The sequence below is a fragment of the Amblyomma mixtum genome, chromosome 3, assembly GCF_055824585.1.
Source record: "Amblyomma mixtum isolate Tamu chromosome 3, ASM5582458v1, whole genome shotgun sequence".
NCBI lineage: Eukaryota > Metazoa > Arthropoda > Arachnida > Ixodida > Ixodidae > Amblyomma > Amblyomma mixtum.
The window spans coordinates 2257010-2276700 of record NC_143014.1 but is presented as its reverse complement, the minus strand read 5'-3'; the positions used below and the strand labels follow the sequence as shown (position 1 = coordinate 2276700).

The 19691-nt window shown below is 43.0% G+C and overlaps 1 pseudogene; it reads right to left on the bottom strand.

The window, feature by feature from the left end:
* Positions 1 to 7013: 7013 nt before the first annotated feature.
* On the bottom strand, positions 7014 to 7588 carry LOC149349100 (uncharacterized; annotated as a pseudogene).
* Between the last annotated feature and the right edge of the window lie 12103 nt (positions 7589 to 19691).

Here is a 19691-nt window from a genome sequence, read left to right as displayed (position 1 = left end):
GTGGAAAACTGCACGTGTTGTTCCTGTTCTAAAGAAAGGGGACGCATCACTGATATCAAATTATCGTCCCATCTCTCTCACTTCAACCTGTTGCAAATTACTATAACACATAACAGCCAAGTTCATCATCGGTTTTCTTGACGATAACAATATCCTTTCTAACGTTCAACACGGGTTTAGGAAGGGCTTTTCTACTGTAACTCAACCAACATCGGTTGTTCATAGTTTCGCATCTGTACTTGATAAAACCGGCCAGGCTGATATTATTTTCATGGATTTTAGTAAAGCATTGGACCTCGTCTCCCATTCTAAATTAATTGACAAGCTTAAACAAGTTGGTCTTCCTAACTTTATAGTTAACTGGGTTTCAGCTTACTTATCTAACCGACAGCAGTTTGTTAGTATTGACGACCATTATTCACACAGCCTGCCTGTCTCTTCTGGTGTTCCCCAAGGAAGTGTCCTCGGTCCCCTGTTATTTTCAATATATGTGAATGACATTGTAAAAGTAGTTACTCATCCCGTTCAAATCCGGCTGTTTGCAGATGACTGTGTTTTGTTTAATGTAATTACATGTCGTGAAGACCAACTATTACTCAATTTAAACCTAAACAATATTCTGGATTGGTGCAACCAGTGGGACATCAAACTTAACGCTCAGAAAACCGTATTTATGAGAATAACCAAGAAAAAAAAACAGCCTTTTATACCCTTACGCTCTTCTATCATTTCCACTTTCGGAGGTAACTGAATATAAATATCTTGGCGTGACGATAACTAATAATCTAAGCTGGAACAAACACATAAGTAACGTATGTGCATCAGGGTTTCGTAAACTTTCTGTCCTCAAGCACAAACTGAAGAATGCTCCTGCGGACTTGAAATTTTTAGCCTATTCATCATTAATCAGACCCAAGTTAGAATACGCTTGCATTGTCTGGGACCCATTTACTAAAACTAACATTCAAGCGCTTGAAATGATCCAGCACTAGGCCATTCGATTCATCCTTTCTAAATACCGTTCAACCGACTCACCTACTGCCATAATGCGAGCAAACCGATTTCAAACATTGCAGGTAAGACGTAAAATGCTCAGATTAAAATTTCTTTTCCTTCTCAAACATAACAAGTTGTCAATGTGTCCCGGATCCCTACATCAAGCCATTTTCCGCTCCACGACCAACAAGACATCGCCACTCTGATTCACTAACTCCATTCACTGCCAGAACTAACCTATTTAAATACTCCTTCTTCCCCCGCACCGTAACTGAATGGAATGCTTTACCTTTAACAGCACTATGTGACATTGCCTCCATTGAAGAAATAGGAGATTGACGCCATCTAACTTATTTGCTTTGTGTTTCGAGTTTTCTTTCAGTGTTTTATTTTTGTATATTCATTTTGTACTTTATTGCCCCTCCTGCTAGGGCCCAGAAGGGCCTGCAGTATTCTGTAAATAAATAAATAAAAATACTGTGCGCTTTCAGACGGATGGCATGGACTGTGAATGTGTCATTGTTGACTGTTAGCGAGGTTGAAATCTTCACGTCGAGAGGTCTTTTCTTCGGAGACGCCAAAGGCCAACACAGACGCTCCGCCTTGATTGTGGCAACGGCACGGGGAGATACTCCGGTGTCCTCGCTCACAGCACTCAGACTTCCCGAACGGACTTCTCCGGAAAACGGGTCCTGGTAAGGGAGTACACGTTTGCAATTACTTGCTTGGCGTGCCTGGACAGCTTCGATGCACGAACCTTCGAGAAAATGCGTACAGCAGAGGTGGCCGGGGCCGCTGAGCAGGACGCCATTTTCTGAAAACTGTAAGGGAGCCGGACGGAATGAGTAAACACAGCCAGGGTTGCGGAGACAGCGAAGACGTGAAATGGAAAAATGCGACAAGCGTAAAATACAAAAATACAAAATCACAGATCTCGATCGATTCGCTCGCAATAGCAGCGTTTTTTGTCACGATGATGACAAAAGTATTTTCCATGAAGCCTGCCGGCAAAGCATTTGTTATTTTTCGCTCACCACAAGCAACGCACTATATTGTGTCACGGATGCAGGTTGCGCAAAAAGGAGCGCTAGCTTCGGCAGCGTTGCACCTGATGTATGAAACGGAGTATAGCTGCTCTCAGAATTGAACTCTCTCGCGTTGTTGGAATATTAAACAGGTTACGATACTATTTGCCAATATCGGTAAAAATCGAATTTACCACACCCTCTTCCATCCGCGCTTAACATACTGCTTTCTTGTATGGTCAAGTACAACGCAAAGAAACTTGACTTATCTACAGTCGCTCCAAAACCGTTCAATACGTGCTATTGGAATTATTCCGAAAATGGAAAATTGCTCCCCATATTTGAAGACTTACGGTATACTGGATATTAGTAAACTAATGAAATATAAAATATCCCTCGAAATAATACGCCAATATAAGTTGGACAGGTCAACATTTGAAGCTTAATATTGTAGCAAATCTACCCCCTATGAACTTAGACATGATACAGTGCAAATACCCAGACCACGTACGCCAATCCGTCACAACACAAAATGAAGAAAACAATGAAACTTATGTACGTTATGGAGGTATAGGTGGAATTTCCATGCATCATATGTATCTTGTTTTTTTGTACAAATGCAAATATTATTTTAAATGTGTAAATGCAATTACGCTATTTCTTATTTTGTCTGATTTATTTTATTTCTGATGTACATAAGCTGGCATTTTCTTTGTTTGCATTTCAACCTATTGTATCTTTTTGTCTTTCGCAAGTATGTTGTACATAAATGTTTTGAATGCATTGTCTAATTTTACTGTTACGATCTGTTTGCATGTATTTTTTACACGTGTTTTCAAACCCTGCAAATAGTTGTCTCTGCTGTCAAGGGTGGGATGGCCTCGTCAGGCGGGAAACCGGCTTTAGCCTACTCAACCAGGACAGAGTTTTTGTAAATTTTGTCGCAAATAAAAAACTTACTTACTTACTATGTCCAGAGTTCCCCGTCTAGTGAAGTTTTGTGATGACAAATGGCACCTCGAAAGTTAATTTCTGTTTACCGTAGTTATTCCGAGTGTTGGGTACAAGTTTTTCGCTTGTTCTCAGATGGTACATTACGGCGGGCCTGTCAGGTAGAGTAGCATACAATGTGTTACGGTGAATATAATAATAATAACTTTATTCACGTCATACATACATGATGCCGGAGGCCTGCGGAAAAAGCTGTCACAACGGCAGCTTGACAAGGCCACAGGCCCCCGCACCGGCAACATTACACAGTGGTCAGCGAAATATATAACTAAACACAGAAATTCGCACTAGTTATTTTGAGCACAGAGAGGGGAAAAAACATAAAACGACGGCATTCAACATTTCAGAAAACCGCGTTACAGGTCAGGAACTATACGTTACATGCATTGATATTCCACCATACATCGGGGGGAAAAAATAAATAAGTAAAAGTCAGCATTCACATTCAACAAAACAAAAGTCATTACATTTAGACAGATAACCTATACAAAGCATCGTTAGGAAAGAGAGCATAAAATTCCGACAAGTGTTTATCGCCGGAAATGAAACTACAACGAGAGAACTAGGGATATTAAGTTTTTTTTTAATTACTAAAGTGATCACGAAGTTTCTTGAAAGTAACGTTCTCGGGTTTTATATTGTCCTTATGCAGTGCGTTTAACAATCTTGGAAGCCGGTTTTTTAGCATTTGCAAACCATACGTAGTCCTGCACGTGTCCACTTGCCATCGCTCAAACTTTCGCGTGTTATATGTAGTGGAGTGAGTGTTTAGGTTTGCTAGGGGGCTTAAAAAACACGTATTATTCTTCACCTCCTTTTATATTATTTGCTGTGGCGATAGTCATGTCTTAGTAACAGGTAATACATTATATGCTGCAAATAAGGGTTCAGAGGGATAGCACATAGAGCCGCCGCGGTGGCTCAGCGGTTATGGTGCTCGGCTGCTGACCCAAAAGACGCGGGTTCGATCCCGGCCGCGGCGGCTAGAATTTCTTTGGAGGAGAAATTCTAGAGGCCCGTGTACTGTGCAATGTCAGTGCACGTTAAAGAACCCCAGGTGGTCGAAATTTCCGGAGCCCTCCACTGCGGCGTCTCTTATAGCCTCAGTCGCTTTGGGACGTTAAACCCCATAAACCAAACCAAACCAAACCATAGCACATAGGAGCGTTTGCAACAGCACGTAGGAACCTTTTTTGCAGAATATGAATTTTATGAAGATTTCCTTGTGTTGTAGAGGCCCAAACTAAATGGCAGTAATTAAGTCTTGAACAAAATAAGGCATTATACAGTAACATCATTACATTACGAGGTAGTATACTTCTGTTTCGGTATATCAGTCCAACTACTTGCGAGAGTTTCTTTGCTAAATAATTGATATGCTCATCCCAAGACAAGGTCTCGTGGAAAACAACACCTAATGTTTTAATGCAAGGTACTATTTCAACTGGGGTTGAATTTAGTAAGACACTTTCATGTATTGCTATGCTTCTCTGTCTGGCGTGAAATAAAACTGCCTTTGTTTTTTGTACATTTATTTGTAAAGGTTTTCTTCTGTCCACTTTTTCAGCTTAGCGAGAATTTCGTTAGAATGAAGAATTACTTGGTGGGTTTCTTTTGATGACAAAAATACACTTGTGTCATCTGCGTAGATGACAAATTTCACTGTTGGAGCAATACTGACAATATCATTTATGTAAAGATTAAAAACAAAAGGCCCCAAAATGCTACCTTGCGGCGCGCCACAAGGAACTGCTAGAGAATTTGAGTAAAACCCTTCTATGTCTACTATTTGCTTTCTGTTTTTTAAGTATGACTGGATTAGTGATGCAGCTAGGCCCCGAACCCCATACCTTTCTAGCTTCTTAAGGAGCAAATCATGATTGATAAGGTCAAAGGCCCTTGAAAAGTCTATAAATATGCCTAGTGTGACGTTTCCTTTTTCAATATGGTCTAAAATGTACTCTTTTTGTGCAAGAAGTGCCGATTCAGTGCTAAGGCCTTTACGGACACCATACTGGCAATAAACTATTACATTATGTTTCTGTTCAAATTTGTAAAATCGCTTGAGAATGATTTTTTCTAGTGCCTTTGATAGGACAGGTAATATGGAAACTGGTCGGTAATTTCTCATATTATTCTTGTCACCTTTCTTATGCAGTACCTTTACACGAGCAATCTGCATTTGGTGTGGAAATACCGCTTGTGCAAGACATAAATTGAATACATAACTTATGCAAGGTGCAAGAAAAGAGATGACATGTTTCAAGGGCTTCACTTGCAACCCATCAATATCAATAGCGCTGCTATTATTTAGGCTACCTATTACTTCTGTTACCTCGGCGTCGCTAACAGGATCAAGGAAAACTGAGCTGCTATTGCAATAAACATTTTCTAGATTATTACGCACTGTAATTTTACCAGCAGTGTTCACAATATGATTATTAAAAGCATCAGCTATCGCTGTGCCTGACAACTTGGTGCCATTGTTTTTAATTTCGCGAACTGACTCATTCATAACGTTGTAGTTTAACAGTGAGTTTAGGTTACTCCATAGCGCATTGGACCGTCCAGAAAGTCAGGTGAATAAGTTATTGAAATGCTGTTTCCGTGCTCGTTTAACCTCTTTATCTAAACGATTGCGGTAAGTTTTAAATTTCTTCAAATCTTCTGGGTCTTTGCTCTTAATAAACCTGCTAAACATTGTATTTTTCTCCTGTAGTTTCGCTGCCAGGTCAGGGAATATCCATGGTTTTCGAATTTTTGTGTTTTTCTTCGGCTGTACAAAAGGGAAACAGTCCGCATATATGGGTTTAAGAATATTGCACAGTTCCTCATAAGCTGCGCATGCATCTGTTTTCTTATACACATTATCCCATCATGTTGTTGAAATGTTTTCTAGAAATAAGGTTTGGTTTGGGTTGGTTTATGGGGTTTAACGTCCCAAAGCGACTGAGGCTATGAGAGACGCCGTAGTGGAGGGCTCCGGAAATTTCGACCACCTGGGGTTCTTTAACGTGCACTGGCATCGCACAGTACACGGGCCTCTAGAATTTCTCCTCCAAAGAAATTCAGCCGCCGCGGCCGGGATCAAACCCGCGTCTTTCGGGTCAGCAGCCGAGCACCATAACCACTGAGCCACCGCGGCGGCCTTTTCTAGAAATAAAGAAAGATTCTGTGGTGTAACACGTTGTATTAAATTTGCGGGCGAATTTTTCTTTGTGTGGAACTTTTTGCTACAGCACAAAAAAAAGCATGTGGTCACTCAACTGAGCCGTTAGAACACCTGCTTTGATTCTCTCCAGTGTTATATTTGTAACAAAAACATCAATTAATGTCGACGTATTCAGAGTAACTCTTGTTGGAAGATTAATGACATTTGCAAGGCCATTCGCCCTCAACAAAACATCCAGTTTAACTTTTGCGGAATCACTGCTTAACATGTTTATATTTACGTCCCCACCAAGTATAACATCTAAGTGATAATTATTTACAAATGAAAAGAAATCATCTAAGTATTCTATAAATGGGGTCATCACTCCATTCGGAGGTCGATAACAAACCGCAAGTACAGTATTTCGTAATTTCAACGACAGGAATTCATAGTCACTTGTGCTTAAACAGAAAGTTTCTAGTAACTCGCAAGTGAAACTACTTTTAATCAAGATGCATACCCCACCACCGCGTCCACTAGCCCGATTGATGTAAAAAGTGCGGTAGGAAGGTAAACGAAAGACACTTGTGTCATCTGTGCTCCATGTTTCTGTGAACATTATCACGTCAAGTATGTTATCTAACTGCTGAAAAAAGAGAAAAAGTTCGGTTTCTTTATTTTTTGCTCATCGTATGTTAAGGTGAAAGCACTTCAGTGATTTTTTATGGGCTTGTCCTAGGTGACTTTCAAGGCTGCGTGGCAGTACGTAACGTTCACCATCGGCGCCCGCCATGATTATCAGTTAGTCATCTCAGAAACTGCCGTGCTTGTTATTTTAGCTTATACAGGTCACAAAACCTTGAAATAGCCACCGCCTTCCCTCCCTCAATTTTGCGCACGAGAACCCGTCTATTGTGGTGCCATACGAACTTAAAATCATTTATCCTCGCCCAGGTTTTCACTTCAAAAAGCAGTGCGCGAGTTCGCTTTGTTATATTTTCCTGCAAAAACACCTTATCGTCCTCACTGCTCAGTTTCCGTCTGTTCTGCCACCATTCATCCCGCTTTGCTTGTTTTGCAAAGCGACAAATTATGCCTGGCGTTTTGTCCTTCTTTGCTGGCAGTCGGTGGACCGCTACAATGTCATCTTGCTGGAGTTGTGGAAGCTCGGCCTTTGCAGCTAACATGTTTATTTTTTCCAGCAGATTTTCTTTCTCTGTTTGCGGGATTCCATGAAGTTCTAGGTTTAGCCTCGGCTTTGCCATTCCAAATTGTCTACCTCGGTTTTCACCTGCATGACCTCATCTCGTGCCTCAAGCTTTCCTAGTCTGCTTTTCACTTCCGCAATTTCCCGCTCATTCTTTTCTGTGCGTGCCAGAAGCCGGTCGTATTGTTCGCTCATAAATTTTGATGAAAGGAATCAAGTTTGCATTTGCTAACGTTTAGTTCCATGAGCCATTGGTCACAATATGGCTGAACATGATTAAAATCATTTTTGAGAGCTGCATAGTTGGACATGTTAGCCACTGTGACAGATGACGCACTTGTTGGCAGACAAAGAAACCTTACATGTTAGATGCGATGGTAAATCGGTCACGTAGATTAGGAACAGTGGCGCAAAGACAGAGCCAGAAGTGCCGGCTTGGAAAGAGAAGTTTATTTTTTTTCTAATGTTAAAAAAATACAAAAATACAAAGCAAAACTGCTGAACTCAAAGTTCTGATCTTTCAAGCACATGCGCAGTGACGCAGCACTGAGCATGTCAGTATGGCAGTAATGAGGCCTACACACGACCGCCGCGCAGGACGATGAAGTATGTCGACCATTTGCGCAAGAACTCAGCCTCGCTCATTGACAGTGCGTCCACGCATGCTTGCCGGCTTAGAGCGTTGAACTGCTTGCCGCTGCCGCTGCTGCCAAAGTGAATGGGCACGCCCTCGGTGATCAGATTTATAGCTTGCCGGCGGGGAATGCTGGTGGCGGCTACAAGCGGCGAAGATAGACTGGAGATAGGTGCTCCGTCCGAGATCTTGCTTGTCACGAGCTTGGAAATCCTTGCATCCTGGCGTGGATCTGTTGACGTCACACCAGCGCACCGCCTGCAATATCACCGAAGTGCGGGCTTAGAGCGTTGAACTGCTTGCCGCTGCCGCTGCTGCCAACGTAAACGAAAATACGGCAGTAAACGAAAATAACAAATTTCCTTTGCTGTTGGAATACCACATTTTTTGTATAAGGGTTCTGTAGGCAAATCTCGCGGTCTCCCCCATGATAGCCTTCAATTGCTCTTAGAGCTTTTTTTTTAGTACAAGCGACATAGTAAAGTTACCAGATCCAGTGGTTCCCCAAACAAGAATACAGTATGACATTTTGGTATAAAAAAGAGCATAATACAATGAAATCTTGAGGCAGGCTGTATTAAATTAGTAATTTTATGAAAACATCCTAGAGTTTTACTAAGATCTTTCACTAAATTTAAAACATGGACATTCCATGAAAGGGTTTCATTGAAGCAAACATCTAGAAATTTGTGGTTGGACATTTCTGTTATAATATTGTTTTGTATTTTACAACTAAAGCACATTGTTCAGTAGAGTTGATGGGGCTAAATATTATGTATGTGGTTTTCATTAGATTCAAGTCAAGTTTATTGGTCATGAACCAATACCCTAACCTATTTTGAATAATCATTGACCCTTATTGCTAATTTAGGCAAGGAACATTCTGTGAAAAAGGTATTGGTATCATCAGCATACATTATTAGATGGGGTGAATCAGTAATATTAGTTATGTCATTGATATATATTATTGTCATGTGGTGGTGACTGCAGTCCGGCGAGCAGGGAAACAGCGAGGATGACTTCCAAACGAAACTCTTTATTTGGGGCTGACTTGCGCCCGCGAAGACCTGAATGACTCGGCGGCAGCGTAGCAACTGGCGTGCTCGGTGGTTGTCGAACCAAATGCCCGCCGCTCTCGGCCATGCTGAAATTAAAGCTGATAGCGAACTGTCGAGATGAAGCGTGAAAAGTTACTAGAACATTCTGCGACAATGTAGAATCGGCTCCGCCTGATTCGATCAATCGAAATAAATCCGGTCGCTTCTTGCATCACAAACAGAGTGAGAGATAAAGCGGCGTGCCGGTAGCTTTGAAGAATGGACAAACACTACAAAAATTAGCTGCAATATCGTATCATTTGTTGGTTTGTGTCGTGTAACCACGGAATTGATCAATTAAAAAGCGTTCAGCAAAAAGCTCTTACATTCATTTATAACAAGTACCGCCGTTGCAATTCCCAAACAGCACTTTTACACAAACCTGATATTCTGACACCACAAAATAGGGCCAAATTATTGCGGCTAAAGTTTCTTTTTCTACTTTTAAATGATGCAATCAAGATTGACAAAATAAGTACTGCTCACTTTTTAACTATGCAAACTCGAGAACAAAGCATACCAAGCATATTACCGAGAACAGATTTCATAGTGACGCATTCAAATTTTCGTTCTTTCCACAAGCCATCGGAGGTTGGAATACGTTGCCGAATGAAGTTGTCACCTGTAATTCTTTAGATGCTTTTTGGAAAGATTGACAAATCCAGAATGGGAATAAGAGCAGGGAGAGGGCTGAGTCGGGCTGGTTGGTTCATGTTGAATGGTACGGCAAAACTGCGCTGACGGACGGGACGGAAGAACATGAGACAGACACATGCGCTGAACTAACAACCAAATGGTTTATTGCGAAAGAGGGGGGACAATATAAAGCATAGAAGGGAAGAAAAATGCGGTGCAAACATGACATGGCATACATTCGGGATATCATCACTGATTAAGAAAAGCAATCTCCTGTGGGAACAGAGCCACCGATGGTTGGCTTACACATGAGTTGCCTAATGCGTGAATGTGAAAGGCCTCCGATATCAGGCGTGAGGTGTGATCTCTGTACTTGGCGATGATAGTGGTTTGGTCCAAAAACGCCTTACATTCGTCCCAATCTGCGAAATGAATGACCATGTTATTTCGGCGTGACTTGTTTCCAATGTCTTTCGCTCGATCGGCTACGCGAACACGCGAAAGACATTGAAAACAAGTGCCGCCGAAATAACATGGTCATTCATTTCGGAGATTGCGACGAATGTAAGGCGTTTTTGGACCAAACCACTATCATCGCCAAGTACAGAGATCACACCTCACGCCTGATATCGGAGGCCTTTCACATTCACGCATTAGGCAACTCATGTGTAAGCCCACCATCGGTGGCTCTATTCCCACAGGAGATCGCTTTTCTTAATCAGTGATGATATCCCGAATGTATGCCATGTCATGTTTGCACCGCATTTTTCTTCCCTTCTTTGCTTTATATTGCACCCCTCTTTCGCAATAAACCATTTGGTTGTTAGTTCAGCGCATGTGTCTGTCTCATGTTCTTCCGCCCCGTCCGTCAGCGCTGTTTTTCCGTGCCATTCAATAAAAGCAGTGTTTTGGAATTATGTGTTTTTATCGTGGTTTCTGGCTGCATGATTTTTTGCACTGCATTGCCTTTATCTTGTCGCAGAGCATTTTGCAACCAAAAGTTTTCTTTTTTTTTCTCTCTTTCTGATCCTTCGTGTAGTAGCCTGACTGTACACATATGTATTTATTGCGTGCATAAAATTTGTCCCTGTCGTGCAAAATCCTCCAGGGTGACGCTAATAATATGCTGTGAATAAAATAATAAAATAAATAAATATACTGTCTTATATGGCAGTCCAGAATGGATGTAGTATACGGAAGTGGGCCCCTCCGCCCAAACCCTTGGCTTGCTAGCTGGGACATGGAGTGCGCTGCGGAGCATGAAACTAGGCCAGGCTCCGCGCCTCTGTCAAGCTTTCGTTCCCTGTCACGCGGGGCGCCGGCGGCGGTCGCGCTTCGACCGCAGTTTTCTCCGCCAGTTGTCGTCTGAACGCCGATGGGTGAGTACGCTTTTAATGGCGCGCTCTTCGGCGCGCGGTGTGTGGGCGGGGGTCTTAGCTATCGCAAAAAGGCGGGTAAGAGAGTAAGTACGGGCCACAGGCTAGACTTGGAAGACAATCTTAAAACGCGAAAAAAATATTTATACATGCATTTCACCTTTTCTTGTGTAGGCAGAGATGGTTCGGACTGTTGTTAGCGATTTTATTTAGCTCTTTATTTATTTAACCTTCGATCCACCGCGCAAACAGGAATTACAGCGGGAGAGGATGTACCAAAATGTGACATAACTGGTGTCAGCAACAAAACTAAACATCGAATGAGCTAGCAACGATACAACAAAGCCAAATGAAAAAAAAAGAAAAAAACGCACACAGCATGAGAAAAGTGAAACAGTGGCCCTACAGAATAGGAAAGAAAACATTATTAACGTAATACAAGCGGTGTTTGAAAGAAACTTGTTCTATTCGCGGATTCTTTCTTGAACGACAATCGAGGTACGGCCTTTGTGAAAAGTTTGGAGCCCAGGGGGTTTGCTTTTAAGCCATACTGTGTGGTTCGTAATGCATCTCCAGCGCTCCAAATTTCCTGAAGGTAAGATGATTTCTGGTCCTGCCTCCTCCAATGGGTAGGGCTGCCACGAATACTTAGAAGCAAATATCCTGGGCTCTAAACTTTTGACAAAGACTGTACATGTGTCCGGTCTTGTGATGTCTTGTCCGGCGGCGAAAATCCAGGCCCTATAGGAGCGTCCTATAGCAGCGCTCCGCCACGCTGAAAATCAACTCGGACTACTCTCACGGGGACGGTACGCGCCCGCCACAAATTACAGTCTTGCAGGCGATCTGCCGTACCTTGAACCTGTGGACTACAAGGAGTTGTAGTGAGGAGAAAACAAATATTTTGCTTTTTGAATACTGACGCCCCGATAATAAACCACGTGAAGAAACTTCAAAGCATATTACGTCGACTGTTTTCCAAGTGTCCCCAATGCAGTCTTTCCTTCCAGCTCTCCGCACGAAAACCTCTGCTATAAGCTCCCAACACAAACCGAACAGTTAAATTGTAACCCTTTCCAATTTCTATCTGTCTTGAACTGTGCACGCATAAAGAGTCGACCTAGCATTGGTCTTATACAGCAACTCTTTAGTCAAATGTTTTAGGGGAATCCCCCAAGGTGGAGTAGATTTGTAATAATGGAGTAATTACTCATTGACATCCACCCGAGCGCAGCCATACGGCTACAAAGGAAAGCTATACAGCTTTCTCAGAAACTTCGTAGTTAAAGAAAAATTCGTCCTGGTCCGGGGTTCGAACCCGGGACCACCGCTACACCGGAGCAGTCGCTCTACCAATTGAGCTAACCGGGACGGCAAACTCATGGTAGGGCGAGGTCGAATTGATCAATGACTCGAAGTGGGAACTGTGTTGGTCAAATGTTTTAGGGGAATCCCCCAAGGTGGAGTAGATTTGTAATAAGGGAGTAATTACTCATTGACATCCACCCGAGCGCAGCCATCTCTTTAGTAGGTAAAGCAAAAGCTCTGGCACATCGAGGCAAAAAGTCCAGTGCTTTCTCAGCTCTCGCTGCAATGTAATGAACCTGCCTTTGCCACGTTAGCTCAGATTTTAAACAAAGGCCTTAGTATTTGTACTCTTAAACTTCATTTAAAGTAATGCTATTTCAGTCACAACTGCGTGGGTTCTTCGAGGTAAATGTCAAGTATACGATTTTACTTACATTTAAGTTCATGTGTCATTTTTCGTACAATTCGAAAGTTCTGTCTAGGTCTTGTTGGAGAACCCGCGCCTTTCACAGCGAACAAACGCATTTGAGGTGATATGCTCCTGTTATATAGTAGGAATGAAAGTTGATCCCAGCACAGGCCCTTGATGTACGCCACTGGCGATCCGAGATTGAGGCCCATTAACAACTGCGAACTGCTTTTGTGTCGCCAGGTGCGACCGTATCCAAGAAATAACCTGTGGAATGATATTACAGTTTGCAAGCTTTTCCACTAATAAAGCACGTGGTAGACTGTCAAGCGCCTACCGGAAATGCACGAATGAACAGTGTAGAGACAGTCGATCATCCAGAGCTTTAGCTGTGTCGTGCGGAAATCCTGTTGATGGTGCAATGTAACGAATACCTTTTCGAAAACCATGTTGAGCTGCAATAAACAATGTACAGCCTTTGTCAAAAGTTTGGAGCCCAGGGTGTTTACTTTTGAGCCACACTCTGTCGTTCTTATTGAATCTCTAGCGCTCCAAATTTCCTGGACATAAGAAGATTTCTGGTACTGCCTCCTGCAATAGGTAGGACTTCCATGAATGCTCTTGGAGTCGCAATATAAACCTTGAAAGTGAACCCCCTGGGCGCTAAACTTTTGACAAAGACTGTACATTAATATGTGCGACCGCACGAGCGCGCAAAATATGCTTCAAAATCTTACAGGCAACAAATGTCAGACATGCTCTATAATTCTCAATATCACTGCGGGCGCCCGCCTTGTAGATTGGTACAATGCTCACAACTTTCCACTCATCTGGAAGGCAGGGCTGTTCCAAAGATTTATTATAAATTATCTTCAGCTACGGCACCACTGATCTTGCGATGAGATGAAAGTGGATATTTGGCAGACCATCCATATTTGGGGGGGGGGGGGGGGGAGAGGGCTAGGTGGCAGTGCAGCGGGGACTCACATGGGCTATTCCATGCCAGGCCCACAGGCAACACGGTCCACTTTCGCTTCTGAAGCGGTTTTGCTTGGGACAATCGCTCCCCACCACATTTCTTCTCCCGGTTAGAGACGACGATTGCTACGAGTAGTAGTCATTTCTAGTGCGCCAGCCCTCGCCGGCACAATGTATGCGTGCTTCTTTTCCTTGCCTCCGGCAACGTGAGGTGGACGCTGTTGCGGTCGGAGTCTGCGGTGTCACTTGAAACGATCCAGACCAACCAGGCAGCACCCCGCGCGCTCACGCGTCTGGCACACTCTTCCCTACTGCTCCCTTTTTCCCTCTTGCAGCGGCGGGACGCGCCTCCTGCGCTCCACGCCACAGCTCCGTTACCACACATAGAATAAATGGTTGAACTGCACGGACGTCTCTTTTTGTCTGAGAATCTTCAAACAGCTTAGGCCCTAAAATCGGTGACCCGGCCTTCGGCGCACTTAAAGAAGCAGAGCCAAGCCTTTGTCCACGCTGATGAAGACAGGACGTCAACTCACGCAGCTAAAGTGGAAGCGAATCAATCACAGACGCCCAACCCCAACCAGACAACGTTAGATGTGCCCGGCGAAGCCGTCTCTGCTGTCACTGTCCGTCTCCCACCGTACTGGGAACGCAAGCACACTATTAGAACTAAAGGAGTGCAGAGGAGTGCCCAGAACACACTTTGAAGGAGTATTCGCTTGTCCCATACTCCACTCCTTTTTCCAGAATAAAATTACTCCCTCTGGACAAAGAGTGATCCAACACCTACTCAAGGAGTACTGTACTACTCCTGCAATAGAGTACAGGCACTCCTCCGAGGGAGTAAAGCTACCACATTGAAACAGCATCCTACTACTCTTTCAGGTAGAGTTCCAGGACTCCGTTTGTTAGAGTGACTATACTCCTTCAAGGAGTATCAGCCCAGATCTTATTTTACTCCTTCAAAAGGAGTTTCACGCGTTTTCAATGTATCCTACTAATTTTCTTATTTCACATATTCTTCAGAGCAAGTTGGTCATATGTTTTGCAGGATCCACCTGCGCTACATCTACAAAAGAGTAATGAGCAAAAGGGATTATAATCTTTGAGTAGAATAATTTTTGCTCATACAACTACTTTATGGCTACACTACAGTGTGCACATTAGTATGGTGCTCTGTCTGCGTTGGGAATAACAATGGTTCAAGAAATAATGACACAAATGTACAACACTGATAACTTTTATTTCTCAAGTCATTGCTGTGATTGCTGTGGCTGCCCAAAACACGCTCGGGAGGCGCTCGCTAGGATCAAGCCCCATTAGTGTCTCAAGCAGCAGACAAGCCCGCTTTGTTTTTGGGGTGTACTTGACATTAAATGCCAAGAACACTGCCAAAAGCAAAGTAAACCCATCTACCAAATCCACCGCAGTGAGCTGTAAGCGCTCAAAAGATACTAAGATGCTGGATGATGCCGTAGCTTGCTCGGCTGAGTGAAGGAGCTTTGGCTATGCGTGCATTTCTCCGGGTGCCTGCAAACATGAATGAAAATAATGCAAGTAAGAGTCAATTCCAATGCCCTTTTCATACTATCCTGCATATAACCCCATGAAAAAAAAAGAAAGAATACAACTAGAATGTACTGATCATGTGTGTCATGTCGCCACTAGTGTGTACCTATATTGTGACCAAGTGCAGACACCTTTCATTGCAAACCTTCATTCAGAGCTACAATTTTATGAAGCCCAATACAATTATCACTATGCTAGTTCTTTAAAAAGCTGTGTGCATGTAAAACAAGCACATATTTACCAAATGAAAATTTTAACATGAGCAAGCTCTTCTGCAAGTATCATGATCAGCCTGACTACGCCCACTGCAAGGCAAAGGCCTCTCCCATGTTCTCCAATTAACCCTGTCCTTCGCCAGCTATGTCCACCGTGTTCCTGCAAACCTCCGCCCATGGAACTTTTTGCTGCTTCCTGCTACGCTTGCCTTCTCTTGGAATCCACTCCGTTACCCTTAAGGACCACCGATTATCTTGCCTTCGTCTTACATGCCCTGCCCAAGCACCCTTTTTTCTCCTGATTTCGACTAGGATTCTTCAACCCGCGTTTGTTTCCTCACCCACTCCGCCCGCTTCCGATCTCTTAACGTTACGCCTATCATTTTTATTTCCATAGCTCGTTGCGTTGTCCTTAACTTAAGCTGAACCCTCTTCGTTAGCCTCCACGTTTCTGCCCCATAGGTGAATACCGGTAGGATACAGCTGTTGTATACTTTTCTCTTGAGGGGTATTGAAAAACTGCCATTCATGATCTGAGAGAACCTGCCATATGCACTCCACCCCATTCATATTCCTCTAGTTATTACCCTTCATGATCAGGATCAGCGGTCACTACCTGCTCTAAGTAAATGTATTCCCTTATCACTTCCAGTTATTTCTAAAACCACACCTATTGTGCTTCACGGTTTCTTGTCACATAATACATTGTGCAGTTTAAAATATAGGGTAACCTTGAATCGGGAAAACACTTAAACCAATGACAGTTTTCTTGCTGAAGAGAAATGACTGTTGCAATTCCTGTTTCTCAGATACCATTAACTGAATTTCATGCTCTAAAATAGTGAAGGAAAAATTCAAAATTTTTCATCTCAAAGAGGCAGACAACAAATTTCAGTTTGGTTTGGGTTTGTTTATGGGGTTTAACGTCCCAAAGCGACCCAGGCTATGAGAGACGCCGTAGTGAAGGGCTCCGGAAATTTCGACCACCTGGGGTTCTTTAACGTGCACTGACATTCCAAAGAAATTCCAGCCGCCGCGGCCGGGATCGAACCCACGTCTTTTGGGTCAGCAGCCGAGCAAATTTCAGTTGCACATTTTTTTTTTGTTTTTAATGATGCATAAGGCATTACTATGCACGGATAACCACACAGTATTCGCCTGTGACTGCTAAATAATTTGTAATTAAATATCTTCTCTCTCCTGCTTCACTTTTAAAAACTGAGCAATGGCAATGGCATCAAAGGTCAGTATAAGCCAGGGGAGGCATGAGGAAAACTGCAATATAATTGCGGCTTCGTCATTCATTGTGATTCCGACTCTTAAGGCAGGCTGGCTTTAGCATTGTAACTAATTAAAACGATGAAGTAGCGATATCGTAGCTTTTTTGTGCCTTCCATAACCTATACTGAACATTGATGTCATAGCAATTGCTATGCTATTGAAACAGGGAAGAAAATAAATCTGGTTGTAGTTATTTAGCGATTGGAGACGAATACTATGCAACAATTCTATGTATACATGTATACGAATGCCCAGCACGTCGCTACAAAGAACACACATAACCAAAAATTTGGTGTTTATACTCATTTAAGGTAATACTACTTCCCACGCAATAACACGACAGCCATGTGTAAACTTTTTGCTTTCATAGTAATAAAATCTATCCAACGACAAGTTAGGCGCAGCATGTCTGCTCTTTATAAATATGCAATACTGACAATGTTTGACACTAGCATTTGGCATGAACGAGATAACTGTGATTACTTCGCACATTAGGTGCCAGTCCATACTATTATGCACAATTTAGATTTGCAAATGTAATGTGTAATTCTCTATGACTGCCACGTTAGTGCACTGCAAACCAATGAAGTTGTCTTGCATTTGCAATGTTCTCACTACTTTTATGCAACACTGATCACTTCAGTATATCTGCATCGTTCTGTTAGACGGCCACGGGATAGCTAGAATTAAGGCCATTTTATGTGATGGAAACCATTGACTAGACAACAAAGAAGAAAAGCCTCAACTACTGTCCTGGTGCTGGGACGTCTAATAAGAGCTCAGAAAGACTCGGTTTCAATACGCCAAACCCTCCGTATAACATTACCCTGTGCGAAAATACTCCACCCCACCCTAGCTTAATTTCTGTCCACATGCACCAAGGCTCACTGCACCTGTTATAAATATTGCCCTAAATATTGCAATCAAGCTGCCCGTGTATGCATAGGCTATCTGTGCATGGAGAAAGAAAGAAGTTGTTAGGAATGTTTCACACCAAAAACAGAAAAAAAGGCAGCCTGTTTCTCACAAACAGCTAATAGCATGAAATGGTGTGTCCAAAAAGATTAGGCTGCTTTGTACTTATTTATGACAACGAGAACTCTCAGAGCTGCGCTTTCAAAAATTCAGGAGCTTTGTGCACAAACGTAGCTTCCGTATGCACGTCTTGCAGCACCAACGCTTCCGAATTGAAACGACCAATGAATATGCACAGGAAAAAGCAAATAGAGAGCGCTTGAATTTAAAAGAAAAGCTACCTTGCACAATCAGAAATTTCGCGACAGAACCTTCCAAACAGTGACGTGTACTGGTTGCGGTATACCGAATATATACCTAGCAAATAAGTGTGCGCTTTGTTAACGAGCGGGATTCTGTGGCGGCAATGCTACAGCTCCAATTCCGAAAACCTAACGCTGCAAAAATTGAGTTTTCAAAATACGTGCGAATGCACGATACACTTTTGCACGCATTTAGAACTTTCAGTTGTGAAACACAGACAACGAATCTTGTGTATGCGTCTTCCTTGGCTGGTAAAAAAATTCTTCTATAAGTCTCCAGTTTGCCTGTGTACTCCACAAATTCTAGGATCCCTGTCCGCTACATGTCAAATTTCACTGAAGCGAAAGTGATACAACCGACAGCTGATGATCTGCTAGGGCAACAGGATTTCAAAAGTTTGAGAAGGGCAGTGGGAGTCCAATCCAGGTGGAGTAGTGAAATTTGACTAGTAACAGACAGGGATCCTCCAATCTGTGGAGGACACCGGCAAATTGGAGACTTACGGAGGAATTTTTTTACCCGCCAAGGAACACGCATACACAAGAGAGAACCACAGAGGACTACGGCTTTTACCAGCCCTTGTCCTGTGCGGTTCGCTCTTGTGTATGCGTCTTTTTTGGCTGGTAAAAAAATTCTTCCATAAGTCTCCATTTTGCCTGTGTCCTCAACAAACCTCAGGATCCCTGTCCACTACTAGTCAAATATTTCAACTCCACCTGGCTTGGACTCCCACCGCCCTTCTCTGTGGAGAAAGGGTGACAGCAGCTGGCAAAGGACAAGGTTAACTGCAGATCAACTGGGGAAGCATTATCCTGCACTGATTTTGACGGCAGGTTCACAAGACAAACAAAATCAACTCGAGGAGCGGGGTGCACATCATGCGACTGAATGTCAATGGCCAGTGAAAATGGCACCAGCACTGTGGAATGCACATGCAGAAAACGAGACGCATTTTTTGTCAACTTTGAGTAGCAGTCTACTGCACTTTTAAAGAGCAAAGCTCTCAAGTATGGCAACACTGGCACTTTTTGTTTTACTGGGGTGAGGGTCGTCGTGAGGGTTGAAGTCCATATTTCTTTTCCATCCACTGTGTTAATTGCGAGCTATGTTTACCTAATAGGGGCTGGGCATCTAACATCACCGTTATTTCTTTGCAGCAGTTAATATAGCATACATTTTATAACATGCTTAACGAATTTTTGGGAGCAGCATGCTTTTACCCTTCTACTATATGTTGCTACTGAATCAGTTTGGCGTTGACAAAAGATCTGTAATAAGGAGTAATTACTCACTGACATCCACTCGAGCACAGCCAAATGGCTACAAAGGAAAGCTATACAGCTTTCACAGAAACTTCGTAGTTAAAGAAAGATTCGTCCTGGTCTGGTGTTCGAACTCAGAACCACCACTTCACTGGAGCAGTCGCTCTACCAATTTGTCCAACCTGGACGGCAAGCTTATGCTAGGGCGAGAGCAAATTGATCAATAACTCGAGTGGGAACTGTGTTGGTCCAATGTTT